Here is a 25,187-nt window from a genome sequence, read left to right as displayed (position 1 = left end):
GCAGCATCTCATTTCATGCTCAAAAATCCTATGCAGTAGGTTCTATTGTTGCCACTATTTTACAAATCATGGGACCGAGGTCCATAGATTTGGCCAAGGTCACATGGTTAATAAAGCCCAGATTTCAAGTTTACTGGGCCTTTGAACTAAGAGCCTGCTTTCTTAACCACTTACTATACTACACCGTGTAACATAAAGAAAAATAAGAGGGGACTTCCCTGGTGGTCCAGTGGTAAAGAATCTGCCTTCCAATGCGGGGTACGCGGGTTCTATCCCTGGTCGGGGCAACTAAGCCCGTGTGCCTCAACTAGAGAGCCCACGTGCTCTGGACCCTGTGTGCCACAGCTACAGAGCCCACATGCCCTGGAGCCCGCACGCCACAACTAGAGAGAAGCCCGTGCAACACAACAAAGAGTCCTCGCCGCAACGAAAGATCCTGAATGAGATCCCGCATGGCTCAACGAAGACCCCACGTGGTGCAACGAAGACCCCGGCGCAGCCAAAAAATATAAATAAATTTTTTAAAAAAAGAAGAAAAATAAGAGGGCCCGCAGGGCAAGTGAGGACACATGGGTTCTGGCACTATAGATGATCTTGGGCAAGAAATTTCCCCTTTATTCTATAAATATTTATCAAGCATGTATTTTTTGCGTGCCAGATACTGAATTCTGGATAAGGTACTAGAAACCCCGAGATAAAATATGGTCTTGACTCTCAAGGGGTTCACAGTCCAGTTGGGGAGATAAATAATTTGATCCATAGCAAAGGAGTAATACTAAATAACCTAAGAATGTGATCATTTTCAGCTGTTAGAAAGTGATCAAAGATCATCATTTCAACTAAGAAAGGCTTACAGCAGCTACAGAGTTCCTAAGGACATCAAAGGATAATTGTCTTATGAAAACAGAGTATCTCAAGTTTAAATATTAAAAAACACCAAGTCCAGTAAACATCTTGCAATCGTGATGATCAATAATGCTATCTAACCACATCTAACTATATGTGAGAATACTTGTAAACAATGGACGGAGAGAGTTGAGTAAAATCGATCAATAACAATTAAAGTATGTCCTGAAAACCTCTCTCTCCAATTTACATTAATTCAGATTTAAAAAAAGAGCAAATGATAACATATCATGGCCAATTCTAATATATAGTACAACTCAAACTACAAACAATCTTGAAATAAAAACAGCATTTAAGGAAGGTTTACATGAAGAAATAAAGTGCCAGATATTGAATTGGAAAATTGGGAATGTAATTATGCTAAATATATCCAGACCCAGACATTTTTTCTGTCTCATTTTACGATTAATGAAGGAATTTTAAAAATTGTTTGGAAAATTATACTCTAAAGGACTGAAATTGCTAGTTGCTAGGATTATGGGTCACACTGCTTTTCTTTGTACTTTCTCTAGTCTAAGTTTTCTGCAATGAACATAGACTGTTTTCTTTTGTTCCTTTAACATGACTTTAGATGCATCAGCAGAGCCCATCATAAGGCGCACAAGGCACATACTAGGGCCCAGTCTTGCCGCAGAATGGAGAAATGTCATGTCAGATGCTAGAGCATCAACAATCTATATGTTGCAGGAAGAAAAGTGTCCCCGAAGAAAAGAGCAGCCAGCTGTCCTTTAAAAAATTCTGGTACTGCCTTTGGAGAGTATATGCAATGAGAACTTGGCTCCTTGCGATATAATACTTTTAATGGGTGAGCCATTTCGACACTTTACATACTGCAGAGTAAGTTTCTACAGAACTTTCTCATTGTACTCAGCGCTGTCTGTGCAGTTAATTTAGGCATCAGAAGACTCAGTTGTTAATTTTCTGACTTGCCTCTGGACTTTTAAATGCTATTGCTCCAATCATAACACGTCGAAACACTCACACAGATTTCAACAATAATATCCACAGCTGGGAATAAATCAAAGCAGTTTTATCACTGATTAAGTGCTATTGAAATATGGTTACAAGACAACATGAAGCAAAGGACAGATTTCACTTGGGAAGATTAAGACGAAGCCTGGGCAAAAAAAAGGGTAATCCAAACAAAGTCTATGCAACATTTAAAAATATGTAATTCAGAGTTAGAATTCATTTTTTAGCCGTTTAATTCTCAGTTTCCTGTGTGTGTCTGAGTCTGTGTGTGGGTTTATGCTATAGAGTGGTTCAACCACATAAAATGAATTTAGGCACAGCTGTTTTTCAAGCTCAGGTGTCTTCATACTAAGATGGGGGTCAGCAAACTTCTTCTGTAAAGGGCCAGAGCAGAAATATTTTAGTCTCCGTAGACAGTAGGTTCTCTGTTACAACTACTTAATTCTGCCATTTTATGTGACAGTATGACAATACACGAACGAGCATGGTTGTGTTCCAATAAAACTTTATTTATAAAAAACAGGCAGAGGGGTGGGTTTGACCCTTGTGGTGTAGTTAGCTGACCCCTGCGCTAAGATACAAGTTATTCCGTCTACCCAGAAGACTCCCTGAATGAACAGGGGTGAGAGCAAAGGGTGTAGGGATGGAGTTGGGGATGACATGTGGGACTTGAGCATACTCAGTCATGCTAAGACTCAGCCCTTTTCCTTGGCGTGAACCTGCACCCTGTCCAGATGTTGTGCAGTCTCTTTCCTGTGGACATGTTGCAGACAGCAGCCCCTCTGCCTGCTCCTTCAGGCCTGGGCAGCACTGGGGTAGTTAGCTCTCCCTGGGTACCCCCAAATTCTTTCTTCAAAAAAAAACATTTCCATTCTTCTGCTCCGCCCTTCCAAGAGCCTTTTCATTTCCACTGCTGATTCCACAGGCCATAAATGTCAGAGTTTCCTCTTTCTAATAAGATCATTTTGGCCATCCCCTGGACTTGGCTGCTGTCTGGTGCTGAGAGATCTGGGCCTGCTCGCTCTGAGGCCGTGCTGACCAAGCCAGGCCAGATGCTTAGCCTGCTACTTTGCAAGCACATCTGTGCAGAGGTTTGGATGTGGGAAAGCAGTTTTCAGCAGTGTTTGCTCCTTGTCTCAGGGGCTCTTTGACATTTTCATCAAGGATCCAGATGGTGGCAGAGAGATGATCCTCATTATGACTGCAGATCACCAAAATTTAAGTGTAAATGCGATTCCCCCTTGCCGGATAGTTTCTCTTTTTTTTTTTTTTTTTTTTTTTTTTTTTGCGGTACGCAGGCCTCTCACTGCTGTGGCGTCTCCCGTTGTGGAGCACAGAGGTTCCGGACGCGCAGGCTCAGTGGCCATGGCTCACGGGCCCGACCGCTCCGTGGCATGTGGGCTCTTCCCTGACCTGGACACGAACTCGTGTCCCCTGCATCGGCAGGCGGACTCTCAACCACTGTGCCACCAGGGAAGCCCGGTAGTCTTAATTTAAAGTGATCTTGCCAGCTAGGAACAATGGTAGTCAGAAACATAATTAAGTTGGTAAGAACAACTGCAGCATTGTGTATCAAGGAGAACAGCCCATTGCATAAAGCGAGACACAAAATCTATGCTATCAAAACTTCGTTGGGCTCTCAGCACCACTTTTGTTCTCAGCAAACTTTTTATATGGACTTTGTAAGCTTCTTTTCCAATTGGTATTCTAAATCTTCACTGCTCCCTTCAAGATTCGTATTCTATTCTTTCTCTTTATCCCAAAGAGACAGAATCACTTTTCCTCTTAAATTATGGAATTCCCTAGGGTTCTGGGTCCTTGATTCCCTTCTCTTCAAACTTCACGTGTTCTTGGATGATTTTACCCAAACCCATGACGTTTACTGTAACTGACACACAACCAGATGGTCTCCAAATCTTTAAGTCTCCTAAGGTTCAGACCCTAATCAGGTATATCTTTATCTGAATGTCCTACTAACACTTCAAACTCTATCTCCCCAATTGAATTAATCATCTTCCCCTCCCCTCCCTAAGTGATGCCACCTCCTATATGATTCAACTGTATTACATTTTACCACCAACCACCCAAGTTTCTGGCAAGACACAGCAGAGTCAGCCTGTCTCCTCCATCACATACGTATCCACTCAGTCTTCAAATCCAGTCTCTCCTACATCCTAAATGTCCCTTGAATCCATTTGTTCTCCATTTTCACTGCCTCTACCTTGGTTGCCCTACTTCTGATCTCCAAGCACTCCTTTACATTATATTGCATTTCTAAATGGAAAAAAAAAATCAGTGCATAGAATAAAATGTCCAAATATCTTAGCATGCCATATGAGGTCTAATATCATCTCACGCTATGTCAATACTTTTCTCCCTACATCCTACACACACACACACACACACACACACACACACACACACACACACAATCTAGCCATGCTATACAACTTAACAGCTCTCATAGCACACCCCTTTTCTTTTGTGTTTCTGTGCCTTTGTGCAGAAACAGCAATTTCTTTTATGTAGAATTCTCTCACTCATGTGACATCTTAACTATCCATCAAAGTTTAGGTTAAAAGTATCCTTCTCTACAAAGACACCCCAAATCTTTACCAGCAAACTAAGATGGTCCTTTGAGTCCCCACTGTTCTTTATATTTGCCCACAGGATAGCGCTCAGCATACTGGGTTGCTATTATGTCTACTTCTCTCTCAACAGATTGTGAGCTCCTTTGAACAGAGATGCCTGCCTTGTTCAGAAGTGTGTCCCATCATTCAGAATAGCATCTGGTGCATATTGCTATTTGATAAATATTTGTAAGATGCATTACACAATGAACGGCTACATGCAAATACAGTTGCATTAATGAGCTTACCATAAGGCTAAAACATAGTCTTTTACTTCAAGTAAAGCTAGTATTAGAAAACATCAGAGCATGGAACATTAGTTTCCCTCCCATTTTTCAACATTCATCAGATCATACATGAATAAACCTATATATTTTATCCTCAATAATTAAAGTCATAAAAACACGACTAGAACTTACAGAAAATCATATAGATTAAAAAAAATAAAACCTAAAAGAAATTAGGCAATAGAGTAGGATTAATCCGTTTTTTTAACAAGAGCCCAAGGGTGATTTAATGGAAACTGTGGAATTGAAACAAGAATTATCTGCTGAGGTTGGTGACAAGTTTTCTGCACCTTCTCTGAGGGAAGAATGAGATAAAAATATCTAGTAAGGAAAGTGAAAGATTTCAAGGAATATCTATGAATCCTCCAGCTTATTAGAAAGGATGACGCGTTCCGAGAGAAGATGAAAAAAAATAATCCAAGATACAAACAGGAAGAAAAAGATTTCAGTGGGGCTGATGTTGAATCAAATGGAGTATCAGAAGATTAGAGAACTGAAGCTATCATCGAGGAAAAGGAGAAGAGAAAACTAGATTCCACTAAAGCCATAAAATCCATAAGTAGCACTGCCCAGTACAGGTGAGTTCAGATTTTCTAAAAAAAAAAGTGTAGCATCCTGGGCTCAAAGAGGAGGCCCAGGCATTAGCCCAAGGAGAGTTCCTGGTACAGCCTCTAGAGAAACAGGGCTAGTGAGTCCAGTGGTGACTCTTTACTGGCTGATGGGTTGGTGATTCAATGGCTAATCAAGAGGTTCACTGTTCTTCAAAAGATATGCCATTGCATCTGCAAACTCCTACCCACTACTGTTGACTGAAGTGAGAATAAACGAGAATTATAGAAAGGGCTTCAACTTGCCTGTAGGAGTTTTAAAGCTCTGGGCCTGAAACTAGAGGTATTGGTGGAGTATTTGCATCTTTGAAGTAATGCCTTGATACAAGAAAGCTGGCTGGGAGAACAGTGTCAATAGATTTCTTTTATATTAAAGATATATTTTAAAAAAATTGTATACCAGGGTTACATTTTGATTTCCTGGTCCGAGATGAAGGAACTCTTATAAAGAACAGGAAGTTTATGTTTGACAGGCCAAGAGCATTTAAAGGGGAACTTGGAGGCAGGTGGCAGAGCTGGGGTGAGCCCAGGGAAAATGCTCTAGTAAGAGAGAACTGCACAAGACAGTATGCTTTGGCAAAGATGATATGAGAACAGAAGTTTTATACCCAATACTTATGGCTTTAGGAGTACATATACTAATAAGTATAGTCAATAACCTGAAATACTAGCACAAACAAGAAAAATATACATTTTAACATAGAGAAGTGAGCAGTGTGGCACAGTTAAACCAAGACTCAGTGGGGTGCGGCTCATGCACACAGAGTGGCGACAGAGGGCATGCACTGATCAAAAGAAATACAGCCAACAAACTGGGGAGGAGTAGTATAGTCTGCTTAAAACAAACAAAAATGTAAACATAATTCTAGAGGAAACAATGATTCTAGAAGATAGGAACACAATGGAGAGTATCTGGGTTAGGCAAGAAATAACTGAAATTGCAAGGGGAAAAGATTATAGGCGAGAGATAAGGGAGGATGATTTCCTAAAGTAGATTATCCAATGGGGCAGCAAAATGATAACAAGGTGATGAGGAAACCTCAAGTATTGGTCTATCTTTTGGGAGTATTAACTCTGCTAAAAGGACAGCGTCTGATAAATTCTTGCCTTATAGGCAATTTCAATTTTCAGAAGGAAAAGGAAGATGTATAGATGTGCACTGATTTTCACAGAGTTACCTCAAATCTCTTTTGAACAAATTAAAGCATAAAAATCACATAATCTCAGAGTTGAAGGAGTCACAAATGTCATCCAGGCCAACATATGAACCACATCTACGGTGACCCTGCCATGTGCTGGCCTGACAGTCACTGAACACTCCCAGCAACACGACTGTCCTAAGACTGGTCATTTTATACTCAGCCAGTTTAGACTGAGTTACCTTTACAGTGACATTAAAGTCAGTTGAGGTCTTAATTCTAATTCCTCTAAGTACACAGATTAAAACTAACCTTTTTCCCCTCAAGTCAGTCCTTCAAATACTTGAGGACAGTTTCACGTTCCCTCAAGCTTTCGTCTTCCTGGGCTTGTGCCCCATTTTGTCTGTCACCATCCATGTGACTTGTGCATGTTTTCATCTCCTGCTTGTTTTCTTCCGGACAAAATGAGGGAGGAATATTGACGAAACGTAGGCAAGAACTCTGAGAAAAAGTTGTAACATTATGCTGTGGTCATTATTATGAAGAAAGGGAAGGCTAAGTTTCCTCAGTCACACACCCTGAGTTTTAGGTGCGCAGATTCAAAATATGTAATGAACAGATAGGCATAATCCCATGACTAGAGATTCTAAAATGGAATATTTCTCAAGGTAACTGGGAGACTGTAAAAGAGGAGGTACTGCTGTAATGATCCACATGAAGGCGAGAAAAGAGAAACATCAAAACAAATGAAAATAGCTGAGATGGACGTAGGCTTATTAATGCAGATATTAAAGGGGTATATAAAATAAGCAAGAAGATACAGTAAGTAGGATAGGTTACAAAAAATGGCACGGAACTAAAAGAAAAGTGTCAGAAAGGCTGGAGTCTGGAATAATCCTAGACTTATAAAAACTTCTAGAGACAGCAAAATAAATAGACACACACACACACACACACACACACACACACACACACAATATTTGGTATAAGACAATAAATCAGAAAGGGTCAGGGACATTTAATTTAGCAAGATTACATAATGCTGATTTGCCACAGCGGGGAAAGGGAAAAGTTACTATTTTTGTTTCCAGGTTCTCTATCAAGAAGAAAGTAAAGAGAAAGTTAAAAAAAGAGTTCTTACAGGCAAACTGAAGCACCTTCTATAATTCTCAGGGGATTGAGTCCTTCTCATCTCTGCCTTACTAGGACTGCATCAAACTATTGGGTCGTTTCAGAGTATGAGACAGTACATTGAGAGATCTGCAAGCTATGCCATATGAAGAATCACAAAAAGAATCTAATAAGGAGGGACTTTGCGAAAGAGAGCTCTTAGAAAAAAAGAGATATTAAGGCAAAACTGGGATCAAAAAGTGAAAGATATAAAGATGTTTCTAAAAATAAGCGTAGGGTAATAATAAGATGGGCTGCCTTGGAAGGGAGCAAGTTTGCTATCTTTGGAAATATCTGAACATTGGTCAGGTGACTTCTCTCAAGAATATTTTGGGGCTTCCCTGGTGATGCAGTGGTTGAGACTCCGCCTCAATGCAGGGGACATGGGTTTGAGCCCTAGTCCGGGAAGATCCCACGTGCTGCGGAGCAACTGAGCCTGTGTACCACAACAACTGAGCCTGTGCTCTAGAGCCCACAAGCCACAACTACTGAACCTGTGTGCCACAACTACTGAAGCCCGTGGGCCTAGAGCCCGTGCTCTGAAACAAGAGAAGCCACTGCAATGAGAAGCCCACGCGCCGCAATGAAGAGTAGCACCCGCTCGCCACAACTAGAGAAAGCCCGCGTGCAGCAATGAAGACCCAACGCAGCCAAAAGAAAAATCTTCTGAAAGGGGTTCTTGCTTTGGAAAGAAATGTTAGATAGTCTGAGATGTTCCCTGCAGCTATAAGATTCTATGTCTTTCTTTTCTATTATAGGCTACCATTTTGACATTAGAATTTATCTTAAATATTGGCCACAAAATTTGGCTTGATAAAGAATGTTACACAAAACGATCCATGAAATCTCATATTAGGAAATTCACATAGGAAAGGTGATATATTTAACAATGCTAATTTTTATTTGTACAACAGAAAGTATACAGGAAATAACCACATAACTATGTATTTTTTTAACTCACTCTTAAGGAATTAACAGTGCCAGGACTGAAACACAGAAATTAAGTAAATGAACAACTATCCAGCATAATTCCACAATCTTCTGGTACAACGGACAGTTACAGAATCAGAGCTGGGATGCATCTATTCTGGGCCAATGGCGTAAACTTGACAGATGAGGAAGCTATGCCCTATAGGGTTTATATGACTTGCTAATTTAGTTATTACTGTAGGACGGACACTAGGAAAACATCCTTAACAAAAATACCAAAAACGTACTTGTAAGAGAAACAACTATTTGTGCTTTTTGGATATAGTTTCTATATTTCCTATCCCTTAGGGGGGGAAAAACACTTTTCAAACCATAATAATAAAAAGTTGGTATTATAACAAATATATGAAGCTAATTATTAAGTTATAAAAGAACTGATATCAAGAAAATCATTTAGCATTACCCTGAATGACACTTGGTCAGTATCTTTTGTGGCACGGAACCTCACTGAAAGCATTCAGGGTTCTCTGGAAGGAGAGCAGTGAAATGCACACTAGAAGTCACTGCCCCTGTTCCCTTCCTGGGCCTGTGGACCAGCCTGAGCTGGCCCAGAGGAGCCCCTCCATCTCAGTATCCTCTGAGCATCACTGAGAAAGGCAGCATGGCAGTGACAAGGGCTCCGAATCAGGGTCAGATCTCTTCTCAGACCTCTCATTTGTTAACACAAGGTGCTAGGTGACTTCAAAGGTTCCATCTAGCTTTAATATTCAGTGGCTCTTCCTCCCATCATGGTCTTAAGTTAACTGTCATCTTTAGATCATAGCTTGGCATAACCAAGCCTAGCTGAGGGTGCAGTGCACAAATCTATCTGTCTGAGGCCTTTAGTGCCTCCACAAATGGCTGGTCTCATGAACCTGAGTGAGGAGTTCAACTGTGAAAAGATCTTTCAGCACAGAAATTCTTAATTACAACACTAAATTAAACATTCTGTTTTTATCTTCTTTACAGCTATTGGCCAAATTGAGGACATTTTTCACTGGGTGTCTTCTGACCTCTTCTAAACGACTTGCAAATTTAACTTCCATTAGAACTGACTAGCTCTTGCCTTCTATCACAGACTATTTGGCAACCTTGCAGATTTTTACTTTTTTTAAATGGTCTAATTTATTATTTGAAGGAATGCTAGAAGTTTTTTTTTTTAATTAGAATTCTCATTTTTCAGTACTGTTTCCTCCTTAAGACTCATGGATTGGGCATGGAGATGGCCATGGTTTCAGGTGGAAAATGGACTCTGAGGTTCCTCAGTCACCTTCACGTCCCACATCACCACCAGGGTGAAGAAAATGCTATCTCAGCCTAGGGAAGTGGGACTCATGCCTTTTTTCTCTGTGTTCATCACAATGAATTTTAAGGTATAACCACTTATACAACTGTTTATCTAGGCAAACCACATATTTTGCCAGTGGGAGGAGTATTCAATATCTCAATGTACACAAAAGTGAATGTTTCCTTTCTTTCTATAGCTTATGCAGGCACAGCCTTAGTCTCTTTCTATAGTAGCTTTCTTAGCCACCACATAGAATAAATACTGCGTACAAATACCCTTTTTACTTCACAAAGGCTATAGTTCAAATGTGTTAGAAAAACCTGTTTTTGTGAAACGCTTTGATTTATTTGAAGAAAAGGAACTATTTTCCTAAGATGATATTACTTATTGCTTTCTTAATTTGGGTTAAATTTGGAACTTGAACAACTGCAAATATTGAATTCCTGCATATTTTGCACTTTTCCAACCTTAGCACCATAGAGCTACATAGAAGCTCTATGTAGAAATTCATCAAGAATTTTAATCAAATAGGAATGTTACTAACAGCCCACAGCAGGCTAAGATCTGTTGCTTATTGGAGAAGCCAAAACAGAAGCAAAAACAAAAGTATTTACTTTAGGTGTGGCCACCCCTTTCATTTTGGCTTTGTTATCTATGAGCCAATGTGGAACATTTTTACACATTGTGGGAATGTTTTTTGGTTTGTTTGTTTTTATATTTTGTCTTGAAAATAAAACTGATGGTGAAAGATTATACCATGTCTTTATTAGTACAAGTTAGAGGCAGGATAACGCAGTGATGCTGAGCATAGATTCTGGATGCCTGTCCCCAAGCTGGTGAAGTCATTGCTAATACGATACTCCCACTGAGTCATTAATAACACAAGAATCCAGATTGGTAAATGTCCCAGCATCATGCAGAAGACTTCTTTTCCTTTTTGAGCAACTCTCCTATAACCCTGCAGTACTCCTCTTGTCCCTGGTACAGCCTTGCAGTTCAGCCTCCACTGTAACATACTACTGTTAACTATTGGAAATCTTGCTATGATGCATTCTCCCTCTCCTCTGCTTCCTGCACCCTACCAGGAAAGGTATGCCTCGGCAGTAGCTCCTCCTTCCGTGACATTTTCCTGCCACTTTTACAGTCTTCTTTCTCTTAACTATAGAAAAACTGCTTACATGCACAGCTTTGTTTTACTAAACAGTAAAAATGGGGTCAGAGTGTGATCTGTCCCACTATAGTGCCTGTCACCTTTCTTATGCTCAGAAACCAGCAGCAATTTCACATGAAATCACATTAGCATTTATGCTTTTTATGCTCAGTAGCCATCAAAAAATTTCACATGAAATCACATTATCAGTTACGTTTTTTAAAAATCACGACAATTTCTATCTTCATTGACTGACATACACATATTATTTCCCAAATGTGCTACAGTGTGTTTTCAGCACTTCAGTGCCTTCTAGCTTAGTTTCCCCCCTTCACATCTTCATTATAAAATTACTGGCAAATTTAAATGTTGCACACTTTAACAACAACTCTAAAAGACAATGCTGGCAATATGTTGGGAAATAAGGGGAGAGAAATAGGCTACACTGAGATGTATGAAGAGTTTGGCCAGGGTCTGGCAAATTCTCTTGGTCCCTGAACACGTGCTCTTCCCTGCTCTACCCGCAGTTGTGACATGCAAGCCTCTGGCTAGGGCCCTTACCTCTCCAAGTCTCTGAATGAACTGGGGCATAATGTCCAATTTCACTTTAGCTGTGTTGCTGTAAGTATATAAAATATTTGAATCATTGGATAGTTAAGGTCAAAGTCAAATTATGCCACTTTCTCTTCCATTCTTCAACTCAGCTCCATCCCAAAGTGGCTGTCCTTTCAAAAGGAAGGACTGTTTATTCCAGTACAGTAAGGGGCTCTCCCTCTCTTTATCCATCTTGTGAGAAGATTAAAGGCCACTCTATCTGGGACAGTCAGTTGGATTCCTTGAATACTCTACTGTGGAATCCAGATGGTGGAAAACTATTAAGTGGATAAAAGCTTAGGGACCAAGGGTTTCAACTGTAAGTCACATCCTTCTTAACCTGACGTTCTCTATGGCCACAGACGTAACAGGTAACTTCCCAGCACTGTTTTCTCCTCTCCAAGCAGGCAAGCTTGGAAAAATTGGTTCTACTCTGCACTAGGGATCCACATTTGGGGTCACTGTGCCTGTCAATTTTCAAAACCAATTCCCTGATTAGATTGCTAATGAGATCCACTAATTAGAAGACAAGACAAAACAAAACAGAAACTGATCATGTCTTCTAATACAGCTTTGACTTCTAGAAATAAACAATCAGCAACAACAAACAATCCACCATCTAACTCCTGGGCCTCCTTTGTGCTCCAGAGGGATTGCAGCCTCCTGGCTCAAGCAGTGGCCACCACTAGAGGCTGTTAACTCGGTGAATATGTTCCTTCTCACTGGATGATTTTACACAAGCCTTTCAAAAGCCCACGAGGAAGGAAAGCTGTAAGGGCAGCGTTGGCCATAGGTAGCCTCAAAACGAGACTATCAGAATAGAAAATCAGGGCACAGCAGCTAGAATGTCAATAAGGAAGAGTAGCTGTTTTTTCTAATTAGAAAAGTCAAGGTCCTTGGTTTCTCAGATTCTAACTAGTTTCAAGTTAGTGGAACAGTTTCCACGTATGCATGTGAATTGAGCCTAAGAGCCTCAAGGGTATCTGGACCAAATATACACATTTATTCAGGAAAATTAATTGTTTACACTGACAAAATAGGCTGTAAATTGGATGAAAGTAGGCGACAATGCTTGGATATTCGGAAGAAATTTAAATACATGCACTGACCTTTCAGGAACATGGATAGAGAAAGGTAGGCAGCATTTGAAACACTGCTTTATAAAAACAGCAGTTTCTTTTCCAGGATCTTAAACAGAATGAAAGAAGATGAAGACAATAGATTTGGGCGGAATTTTCAGGGAGGAACTTTCTGTGGTCTTAGTGAATGTTTCTGTGATGCATCACACTGATGTGTACATGTCACAATCACTCAAATAAGCAGTTCATATGTCCAAGATTTATCGACTTCAAAAGGTATAAAGGTATGTTGAAATATACCACCTTTTACCCTTGATCCCTTTACTTAGCTATTATGGATTTTTTTAAAAAACAACTCCACATATCTACTACAGCTCTTACTGAAGCTCACGTGTACTTCAGTTTGTCCTATTACAGAGATAACAGTTGCATATGCATCTACTAGTCAGTAGGGGACTCATTAGCGCAATGGTACTCTACGCGTACAGGAAGGGAGTCATCTCTCTAAATCACCTGTTCTTCATGCTTTCTTTCCACCCCTCCTGTTCCCTGACTGAGAAGACTCAACTCCAGGCATACTGACACTTGATAACTGCAGAGAAATGAGCCAAGGGTACCTGGTCCTATAAACGTACCTGCCCCCTCCTGTGAGACTGGTCGGTGCTTTTGTGGAATCACTGTAGTGGGACACCAGCAGCCTCTCTCAGACACAGCGGCCCCTGATGAGGCCACCCTGTAACAGCTGTGAGGTCCCAGGGACACTTCTGTGTGCATAGAGGTGGTGGATTAGGGTGTGTTCTATATAAATTGTTAATGGAAATGTATCATGATGATGAAGATAGTCATGACACAAGTAACTATAACACTGTACACCCTGGCGATTATAACATTATATATATAGAAAGGAACAGGACACATTGGGGCAGGTAAGTTTTAGCATGTTTGTTAATAAAACCACTCACGCTCTTTTTAAATCATGTTCATTTACCTACCTCCACCCTTGGTAAAGAAATCCAACTTATGTTCTCCCAGGGCCTAAGCCATTGCCTAGAAGTTAGAAGCATATGGGCACTATATTAAGACAAAATCTGATAACCTTAACACAAGGGTGTTGAAATAATTCAAGCATTCTATGTGAGATAAAATCCAGAATTGTATGATTATACTTAATATATTTAGGTAAGGAATGATTAAAATGTATGAAAAATTAATGCATCTTCTTAGAGAGAAGTTTCAAAGATAGGACTTCATAAAATCTTAAATGCTTAAATTTGGGTTGTATGTACAGGATGATCCCAGAACATCTTGGAACAGAAAACGAAAATGATAGTAACATTATTTTTACACAGGATAGTTTATTAAAATTTTTAAAGTTTATAAAAATATCCCAAACAATGTATGTAATGCTAGCCAAGCTCATCAAACGTAAGGCTTTTTACCAAATCTATATTTTTTTTGCGGTACGCGGGCCTCTCACTGTCGTGGCCTCTCCCGCTGCGGAGCACCGGCTCCGAATGTGCAGGCTCAGCGGCCATGGCCCACGGGCCCAGCCGCTCCGCGGCACGTGGGATCTTCTCGGACCGGGGCGTGAACCCGTGTCCCCTGCATCGGCAGGCGGACTCTCAACCACTGCGCCACCAGGGAAGCCCTTTTTGCCAAATCTTGTTTGACCGGGTTTTGCCCTTTGCCTGCACTTTGATACAGAGTGCAGTTTGCCATCTGATCCACGGACAATAGCTAATGGGTTATGGTTGATGGATTTCACAGTGGAGAAATATTTTGTAGATCCCACAAGCATAACCATTTGTAAATATAATGTGCCCATCTAATAAATTCCTAATGCTTAAAACTTCTAGGTCTGATTACAGATCTACAACTTCCATGAAGCCTCCCAGGCTGACAACAACCCAACAATGGTCTGGCCCAAACCACCTGGAACTTGTTAACCACAGTAATTTATATTTCCCCCCATAGACTGTAAGCTCCTTCAAGGCAAACAATGAGTCTTATTCTTCACTGTAGTCCTGAGAGCATCCAACAGAGTACTAGATACATTATTGGGTATTTAATAAATGCTTTTTAATAAATTAAGAATTAACATGTTTCTGTTCATATTGGACTTGTAACTTTTGCAGAAACATGAGATATTAGATCACTGAATTAAACATTTCAATCAGTAGGTGAGTCCATTTCCCCTCATTTTTTTGGCCTTGAAAACATTTTGGTTGCTTCAATGTACAGAGGTTCAAAAAAAAAAAAAAAAAAAAGTGACCAAATGATCTGAGTCAATGGCTCTGTATTGACAAAGTTTTCCTCTCAGTGAGAGTCTGGCTTGTTTCATCATCTACCAAAGAATATTTTAAAGTCAGCTGCTAGGAGAATGAATGATCCATTTGTTTGTTCTTTTATTCATTCAAACAAAATCCATTCAACTCATATTATATTCTGGGTACTTGTTTACATTTCTGTGAAAAATATATAAACTACTGAAAAGCTATATATATATTTTCTTAAACCGTGTTCAAAAGGAAGAAGCAACTTGGTGCAATGTGAATTTTAATGGGTGAATAAACTAAGAGAGACAGAGCAAGTGAGGGGTGACCTAACAATACCTTCTCAGATCATGCCATTCTTCATTTCTATTACATTCTTAACCATGGAAATTTGATAACTGTGTTTTGCTAAACTGTTCCAAAACAACTAGTTCTTTTCATTTCGAACATTATTTTTTAAAGATATGCCTGCGTTAAATATAAACTTATGGCTCCTGTTGGTTAGGTTTTTTCGGAAAAAAGCCTGATTTCAGGCTTTTGACTTAGAATTGCGTCTAACTCTAAAGTCTGCAAGTTAAGATATTGCCTAAAACTATTATCATACTATTCATGACGTCTATTTCACTAAACTGATTTTGCTACATATAAATGAAGTCCAACAATACGGGGCTCTATCTCAGCTGCTACTTGATAACAAATTAACATACACCTGCCCAAAGAAATCTAGTAGTTGCCTCCAAATGTACAGAGAACATTCCAGCACCATGGCTCACAATTATCTGGATGCCGTGCTAGGCACTTTATATATATTATGGCATTAATCCTTACCACAGCACTCTTGAGTTCATCTCACTTTTTCTTTTCTAAAGATGAGGTTAAATAATTCAGGGTCACAGAGGCTGGATTTGAACTCAGTCTAATTTCAAAGATTATATTTGTTTCACTATGCTATGCAGTTTCCATATGCTGTCTTAACTCTGAGGCTAAATGCAGATAGAACTATAAGGTGAATTTTTATCCTTTTCTTGACTAATAGGAACTTTTAGAATATAATCAATGATAGTACGAACCTACTGAGAAACACTACCCAGAAAAATATTCCATTCCTATAACTTCATGGTGTAGTTTTTTGGGTTTTTTTTTCGTTTGTTATTATTTTGCCTGATTTTAACACAGCAATTTTCTGACACAGCATGTTTCTTTTCTTTTCTTTTCTTTTCTTTTTTTTGTGGTACGCGGGCCTCTCACTGTTGTGGCCTCTCCCGTTACAGAGCACAGGCTCCGGACGCGCAGGCTCAGCGGCCATGGCTCACGGGCCCAGCTGCTCCGCGGCATGTGGGATCTTCCCGGACCGGGGCACGAACCCGTGTCCCCTGCAGCGGCAGGCGGACTCTCAACCACTGCGCCACCAGGGAAGCCCAAGCATGTTTCTTAAAATGTCTGTAATGCTAGCTGTATATGCTCACAACCCTGTGACACTGAACAACATGAAAGAACCCTCTGCCTTTGAAAGTGTGGTAAATGCAAAGATTTCTTACATTTACATATGCAATACAGACAAGTAAAATCAATGACATGGAGTACCCATGTAATAAAGTAATTGCTTTAGAAATGTGTGTGATAATTGCATATCAGCTGAATAATTCATTACTAAAATTATTGGTAATGAATGTTAATTTAGTACGATTATCTCACGTGTAGGAATATGCTGATGTACAGTGATTTACAGTAAACTTTAAGGATGATCATTTTATTTTTAGACAATTGCATGTTCATTAAATATGAAAAAATGATGACAAAACAGGTTTCAGTGATGTTTCAGTCTGCAAAGATAGAGTTTCAATCACAAATGGCTTTGGGATTATATTAGCTGTAGCCTATAAATCATATGTAAAATATGTGTGTGCTCATGATGTCACGCAGAGCTGTCCAGCAGAGGGCTCCTTTGAAACAGAATGTGAAAAATGAGGCTGCCATTCAAACTGGAGCCAACATGGTACTTTTAATAAACTATATTGAGCTTAGCAAAGGTCTATTCCAAACTAGCCAATGGTTTACAATCAATTTTTCTAGAGATTGTTATTTCATGTATTTATAAATGAATAAGTATGAGATTTTCATGATACTTGTCCTATGAAAATACGTGATTAAGACCAGATAGTCTTCAATGAAATGCAAGCAAAATCAACTAATACGTGTCCACAAGTTGTATAGATGTACCTTTAATTACATTTATATAGCAATGCAAATCAAATATACAGAAATATTTTATTAAAGGGGAACCATTTTTTTTCCTGAAAGGAATATATTGTAAAAAAAAAAAAAAAAAAAAAAAAACTGTAAAAACTTTACTTTTTTCTTAGAAAATACAATTTTCAACGAAAAAGTGTCGTGTCCCCTTTCCCCCAATGGAGGGGATAGAGAGTTCTGCAGATATTTTTCCTTTATAAACTATTTAGATATATTTCAGTTAGACAAATAATTTTCTCTTTACGTAATAATGACTTTCTCTTAATTTTTAACGAAATAACTATGTATTTTCAAAAATAAAGTGATATGATACATTATATATCATATTGTGCATGAGTGAGTGATATATAAAACGTTACAGTGATGAGACTGATCAGTACTTTTCACACGGACTGCTGAATGATTTCATTTTTAAAAGAGGGGAGGCTAGATTATGTAACAACTCTGAAAATTTTATTTTTTTCTTTGGAATAACTAAAAGGTGGGGGGCAGCATGAGGGCACAAAGAGATCATCAAGTTCTTAATCTGGGAGTTATAGATAGCTTCGAACTTATCATAAAGATTCACCAAACTTGACTCTATTAAGCACAACCTTAAAGTTTGCATTTACTTTTAATAAATGGATACATCCCTGGCACTTGTTAAGGTGAACTTTAGATCCCCAAAGAAAATATTGACATTTATAAAACAAAAGCAAGTGTTAACAAATCTTTAAAATAATAACCTAAAATCTTTTGTAATCACTAAAGTGGAATTTGTCCTGTGTCACAGAGCCATAAACCTGACACTCTAGAATCAGGATATGGGAATCACATTGCTCTAGAGCTGGTTGGTAGCAAGTCCAATACTCAAATCCATGAACAAATACAACATATATTTAATGGCCCTTCAATAAACAAAAACTGACATGCAAAAAAATGTTTAAATAACTCATAATAAACAGTCTATGCAGACACATGTGGGGTTTTTTTGTTGTTTTGTTTTTAGTCAAATTATCCATTATTTTATGGAAAAGTAATCAACCAACACTGTACCATCTCAGAAAATAGCACCACTCTAATGGAACCTGGAAAAACAATCATATCATAATTTTGCATTTCACATGTGCATTTTTAAATGCTACTATTTTTCCCTCTTTTGATCTTTCTTTTGTATTTGTAAAAGGAGCTTTCATCTTTGAATACGTGTGTGGGGAGGTGCTTTGGAGCCTGCGTCCTTCCATATGATGCCAACAGCCAGCCAGAGTTTTTCAAATGACACAACTGTACCAAGACAGTTACATCTGACTGCTTAACCCCTCAGCTTGCCTGGGCAGTTCAGGAGCCCCTGCTGTGATGTTTTGTTTGCACACATGCACAGATAAAGGCCACCACTCTTCTCATTAAACAAGAAGGCATGTGGGAAAATTAATAACTTAATTTGCAGGGAGAAGATGGATGTAGAAATCAAATGTAAGTCTACAACCTTCCCTGAGCATTCACCTCAGTGTCTGTGGAAACCTGGTGCCAATTCTGCTGCCTGACTTACGTTTCTGGAATAATCTCAAAGTGTCAGTGAATCGGTGCTTTCAATCCACTGGGCTAGGAAGGGTTGTCTTGTCACAGTGCAGACCTCCCGGGAGTGGGAGTGTGGTGGGAGAGGGGAGAAGGAAGAATACTGCTGGAATTGTGCCATCACATGGGCTCTGCTCAGGGCTCCAGGGCTCTGAAGAATGTGAACAAATCCTAGAGTGGGGTCTACATGAACAGTGAGTCAAACACTCAGGAAGTGTTCCGTGTGACCGTCAGCAAATCACAGACAAGTATAACCTACCAGTTTATCCTTTACTCCTAGAAAATAGCTAGCTCTTTTCTTTCAAAAAAAAAAAAAAAAAAAAAGGAAGAAGGGAGGGAGAGAAGGAAGGAGGGAGAAAAAAGAAAATAGAGGCGAGAGCCAGGGTCTGATTTTAGTCCCGTACCATTGAAGCTCGACCCTGAGCTGCTCAGCCAGCATGTAAGAGCTACGGCCAGGGCCCCTTATTTTACAATCTTAATAAAGTCTCATTTCTTTGGAAAATTTATGTGTGGGGTTTTCAGGATACCCATGCAGATTATGCTGCAATTTTCTAAACCAACAGCTCCATCAATGACACCGGCAACACTCCCCTATATCTAAATGATGAAGGGCTCACACCCGCATTGAGTTGACCGGATGAGCTGTTGCCCTTCAGAGAATCCTGAGCCCTCAGACTCTTGGTTCAGCCATGATGGGCATCTACAATAGGGAAGAAAATTTTAGCTTCACAACTTTCTGCATAAAAACATGGAAAAAGAAACAATTTCCAAGAACAAATTCCCTGGAGTAGGGGATAGCTGGGTGGCACAAATCATCATCATCACAACCAAACTTTCAAAATGCATCTTTTTAGTCCCATTTATTTAAGTTCATTCTTTCAACTTCCTCATTGCTTATGCTCTTATGTAGAGATCAGAGGATATTCATTAATAAGGTACTATTGGGACACTTGTCACAACTTACCCTCAAGTTAATATACTGTCCTTCTCATATGAAGATTATATCACTGACCCACGGTCTAAAGGAAATATCTTTTAAATGTTTCTTTTATTAATGGTGAGAGTTCCATACATACTCTGTCTCCTGTTTGAATCAAAAGCATCAGCTGGATGCTAGATGGCTAAGGACAGGGTGTCAAGTGTCATCGTAGAACTGAATAAAACGAATTTGCCTTATAGAAAATTGGAACCCTGGACTTGTTCTCAACAGTACAAGTCTCTAACCCACTGAACTAAACTTCATGAGGAGCAAAGAAATATCGTAGGATTAAACAACAACAACAACCTGAATTTGAAGTTGTAAAAGGTGGATTTTGACTCTACCCCTAGGCAGCTACATTATATCTTGGGGAAGAGAGTTAGCTGAACGGTGCCTGAGAACATCATGACGTACTTTACAGATGCTGGTTCCTTTAACTAATGCTTACCAAAGCTGGGCACCATTTAACGTCTACCTATTTATTTTTCATCCTCCCTCTGTAAATACAAAGACACCATTTTTGTCCTCTTCTACATGATATCCTTACAAATATCTGGGAATAATTTTCATGTTCCTAGTAAGTCATTTTATTCTTTTCCTCTCTAGCTCAAGCCTCTGTAGTTTCTTCAACATTCATCAAAGAACATGATTGCCAAGTTCCTTATCATCTTGGTTTCCTTTCTCCAAATAGTCTCTAGTTTTGCTGGTGTCCCTATCAAAACGTGGAAAAAGCAACCTACAAAGCTGACTGTACTATACTGGAGAGCTAGGATTTCCTGTGTGGCAACTGATTGACCTTAATAAATAAAAATAGTGAAGAAAATTATAAAGCCTGAAAAAGAAGACTGGTCATCTAGTATGAGTCAATGAGAATGACAATGACAAGGGGATTTTTTTAAAAAAGGCCATTTCTTCCTACTGATAGCATGGTTTATGTTTACAAGTGGTGGGAAGTCCACCAACAGTCTAAGGATTGGCCTAGCGCTCAATGGCACTCTAAACACCCGTACACACTCACCTAAAATGGGAATGTGTCATTTTTTCATGAAAGAATTTCCTAATTAACTAGATTAAACAAATTGCTAGAGGAAGTGAGATCTTCATATTTTAATCTATAATGAACATTCATGTTCCGCATTAGCAATCTTGTAACTTTACACTACTTTATTTGAATTTAGCAACAGCAAACATATATTGGGACTTATATAATCTATAAACAAATTCATAGGCATAATTCATAAATTCATAACTATAGCTGATAGTAACAGCTAACGTTTATCAAGTACTTACTACGTGCCAGGCACTGTGCTAAGTACTTTGCATGTAATATTTCATTCAATTCCAATAATCCTGAGAGATGGATATTATTATTATCCTTGTTTTACAGATGAAGGACACTAAAATTTAGAGAAGGTAAAAACTGTGTCCATGCTCACACAGCTAGCAAGTAGGGAATGTGGGAACTGAAGCCAGGTCTAACTAACTTCAACATCCATGCACTTGATCGACTCATGGCCCTTCCTCTCCAGTGTCCTCCGGCAGGGCTATCTCTCCATGGAATGAAAGCCTCTCTGGAAGGCTTGGGATAGAATCCAAGTTGTCATGCATTGGAGCTGAGCCCACAGGTTCTCCAATGATAAACTCTGAATAATCACAGTTGCTATAAATGAAATACGTAAATGAATGTACCGTGTGGTTTTTTTTCCATTCCCTGTGGTGGTCTCCTTCATTAACATAACTACCAAAAAATAAGACCTATTTTGTTAACAGACACCAAAATTTACAGAAGAATATCGATCTTCAAAGAGTCACTATCCATTCAACAAATATTTATTAAGTGCCAATATGTGCCAGGCCTTGTTCTGAGCGCTGGGAATACGGCAGGGAACGAAATCAGCAAAATCTTTGTTTTTATGGAACTTATATTCCAACAATTTTATTGACTTTCAAAGTACTTGGCTCTTTTCTCTTGGAAGCAGATTCAAAGTTCCTTAGGAACAGAGTCTCATTGTGCTCTACTCATATCATGAATGTCTAGAGCCTGGCAGCTGACTTCCCCTTAGTCACACTCACGGAGAGGGTGATGCTCCTGCACTAAATGCTGTGCGGAGGGCAAAAAGTCAACAGTGGATGTTCCAAAACATGGCACAGCATAGAGGTAACGCCTTCCTGGTTATGGAATTTACTTTATGATGTTTGCAGCAGGAAACATGTGCCTAATTATTTGCGATTCAGATTCGTACGGTGGGTTTGTACTTTTTTAGGACAGCCCAGGGAGGAACATGGCAAGTGGCAGAGAGAAATGGGCTCAAGGTTGGATGTGGCCACAGCTGGGATGCACAGCAGCTGCTTTGCATACAGATAAAGAAGAACACCATCTTCCCAAACAATGACTCTTCCTTAGCTCTTAGGAGATTGTTTTCATAAAAAAATAAAATGTTAAAATCTTTCAAGTTATCAACTGCATTAGGAAATTACACCTCTCTCGCTGTTAGGCAAAGGAAAGGATAAATCCAGCTGGATAAAAGGCAGTCTTCCACTTTATATTACACATATGACTTTCCAAGATTTGTGCAAGGCCTATACAATCGTGCCTGTAAAAAGTGTTGTCCGTCGATAAAGAAAAATAAAACAGGTCAAAAAGCAGTCAAGGTAAGCCAAATTAAAGGCTCTGGCTTATTTTCCTGCATAATGTCCTACAACTGAGTGATAAGGAAAAATCTGCCATAACTCACTGCAAATGTGACAAATCTCCAACTTCCCATGATAAACAGAGAGGAGGTCATGATATAAATAATTTTCTTAATTAAGAATGTGGATACAGCTTGACCTATTCTTGAGGATGGTTCTTACCAAATGTATAAAAAGAAGAAAACCATCATGACTTTGGGTTCCATGGACCAACCCTCCCCTGTTCCCTATCTTCATTCACCCTCTCCTTCAGCAGAGACTGCTTGGTTCATCACTTCAAACCCTCTCTTAACAATATCCTAAATATCCTTGCCCACGACCTTCTGTCACATCCTTCTGGCAAAATCACAACCCTAGAGGAAGGAATCAAACTATCTTTGAGCTGCAAGCCTACACCCACTTGCTGCATATCACACAAGCAGGCAGATTATCCCACTTTGAACTCAGGTTTACCGACCTCAAGCGGGTTTACAACCTAATATACATTCCAACAGGTTCCAGTGAGTAAGCTCTCCCTTTCTCTACAAACATTTTAAACCTTCTCTGCGGTCTCAGATCGTGCGTCCACCACACCTGCCCCTCTCGGCAGACGACTGTACTTCTATTCCCGGAAACCTCTGACCCTCCTACAACCAGCCTATCTGCTTCTGCACGCACCCTCTTCTCCAAGCTCTCTTTATACGGAGGTGGAATCCTCGCAGGGAAGGCCATTTCCTCCCCCTGAGTCCATGAATGTCCTCACTTTCATCTCCCTTCTAAATTACCCCCTCTCTTAACTTCATCCTCTTTCTTTACTGGCTCATTTATCTTAATGTTGAAAGTCAAGGATGGCAGACACTTTTCTACGTCTACCAACATCCTTGCCCCATTCTTCCTAAGAAAGCAATGAGCTCACGGAACATGAGTCCTCTCCCCAGCACCAGAGAACGACTTGATTAGTCTAAACCAATGGTTCTCAAACTGGAAAATGTACCAGATTTTCCTAGAAGGATTGTTTGAAATAGACTGCTAGGCTCCACATTCACTATGACTATGATGGAGTCCAGGAATTTGTATTTCTCTGATAAGTTCCCAAGGCATGCTGATGCTTCTGGTCCAGAGATCACCCTTTTGAGAACCCCTGGTCTAAATTATGCTTGGTAACCACATTCTCCTTTACTAATGGTTCATTTAGAATGGGCAAATAACTCAGTCCTAGCCAACAAGCTATAAATAGAAGTCTGATGGAGCAGAGGTAAAGAAAAGTCTGGAAAAAATTTTGTTCCCTTATAAAAAGACAGAGAACAAGGATCATGTTTTCTTGGTTTTGTTTTGAATGAGCTAACATGGAATTGAAGAAGCCTGCTAATGTCCACTAGGTGTCAAGCACAAAAACAAAAATCCAAGAGAAAGGTAGAGTGAAAACATAGTGAGAACCTGGCTTGAGTATATTTTTGAGCCATTGCACCAACCCTGGGCCCATCCATCTCCAGTCTTCTCAATATGTGAAATAAATAATAAAGGTCATTTAATAAAGCCAGTTAGGTATTCTGTTAGCTGCAACCAAATACAACTAGTTCATCAACTCCTGGACATCTGAAAATATCCCTTTCCAACTCCATATCCTCCTCTAGGTAGAATCCTATCTTGCACTTTCATTTAAATATGAACTTTTAGAGTGACAAGTGTCCTTCATTGTCTTGTCTCCCTATTGGCCCTTCAGCCCATTTCAGTATGGCTGGCACACTTTTCACTCCACCAAAAATGTTCTCACAGGGATCTCACTATAACCCTCTTGATTGTAACAGAGGTTTCTCAGGCCTAGTCCTATTTGTCCACAGCCTTTGACACTGTTTATCTTCTCATTTTCTTGAAACGCTCTTTTTCTTGGCTTCTATGGTACTAACATTCTCTCCTGGTTTTCTTCCTACGTCTCTATTCCTTCTAAGTCTTGTCCCTACTTGGCCCTCAAGTATTAGCACTATTCTGAACTCATCTCTGTTCTCTTTTTACGTAACGTCCCTCAATCTCACCCATGCTCTGAGTTGTGTCAGTTACATCTCTAGGCATTTGCTTGACCCACTGTTCATATTCAATCAACATTTGTTAAATATTCAGTTACGAGAGGAAGGGAGGGAGGGAGAGACATAGTAGACAAGTTGATTTCTTTGCAAATCATTCCCTCTCCCATAACTTCCTTAATCCTGTCAAGCTCTTTTGACTTGATTTTGACCTATGTTAAATTCTTTGCTATAAGCTTCTATACCACTCTTCTCTTAACATCCATCACATCTGTAACTACTTGTTTAAAGTCTGTTTTTCTCCCTTGACTAAAAGGTATATGAAGAACTTTACTTGTTTCCACTGAATCTCTCAGTGCCTGGCATATCATAGGTGCTCAAAACATGTCTGTTAAAGTACACTTTCTTTTCAGTATTTCTTTAAAAATGCCATGTATAATAAATAGATACTACGTAAGGAATAATGAATAAAGTGGATATTAATATGTATATTAACTTCTCAAGCATGCTACTCTGACATTGGTCAAGGTGGGATCAGAATAAAAATGTGCATTTCCTTTTGTAAATTCCGCTTTTGGTGATTTTCAGCAAGGTTTTTTTTTTTTTTTTTTGGCAAAAGTGTTGTGTTTGGAAGACAATGTCAAATGC

The 25,187-nt window shown here is 39.4% G+C and overlaps 1 protein-coding gene across 1 annotated transcript in view; it reads right to left on the bottom strand.

Annotated features, from left to right (window-relative positions):
* LOC103076417 (neuronal PAS domain-containing protein 3-like) overlaps nt 1–25,187 on the bottom strand; it is a 279,370-nt gene that overhangs the window by 3,941 nt on the left and 250,242 nt on the right. The window lies entirely within an intron of this gene.

The sequence above is a fragment of the Lipotes vexillifer genome, unplaced genomic scaffold (genome assembly GCF_000442215.2).
Source record: "Lipotes vexillifer unplaced genomic scaffold, Lipotes_vexillifer_v1.1 scaffold919, whole genome shotgun sequence".
NCBI classification, from domain to species: Eukaryota; Metazoa; Chordata; class Mammalia; order Artiodactyla; family Lipotidae; genus Lipotes; species Lipotes vexillifer.
The sequence above is the reverse complement of the archived record's forward strand: the minus strand, read 5'-3'. Positions and strand labels throughout refer to the sequence as shown.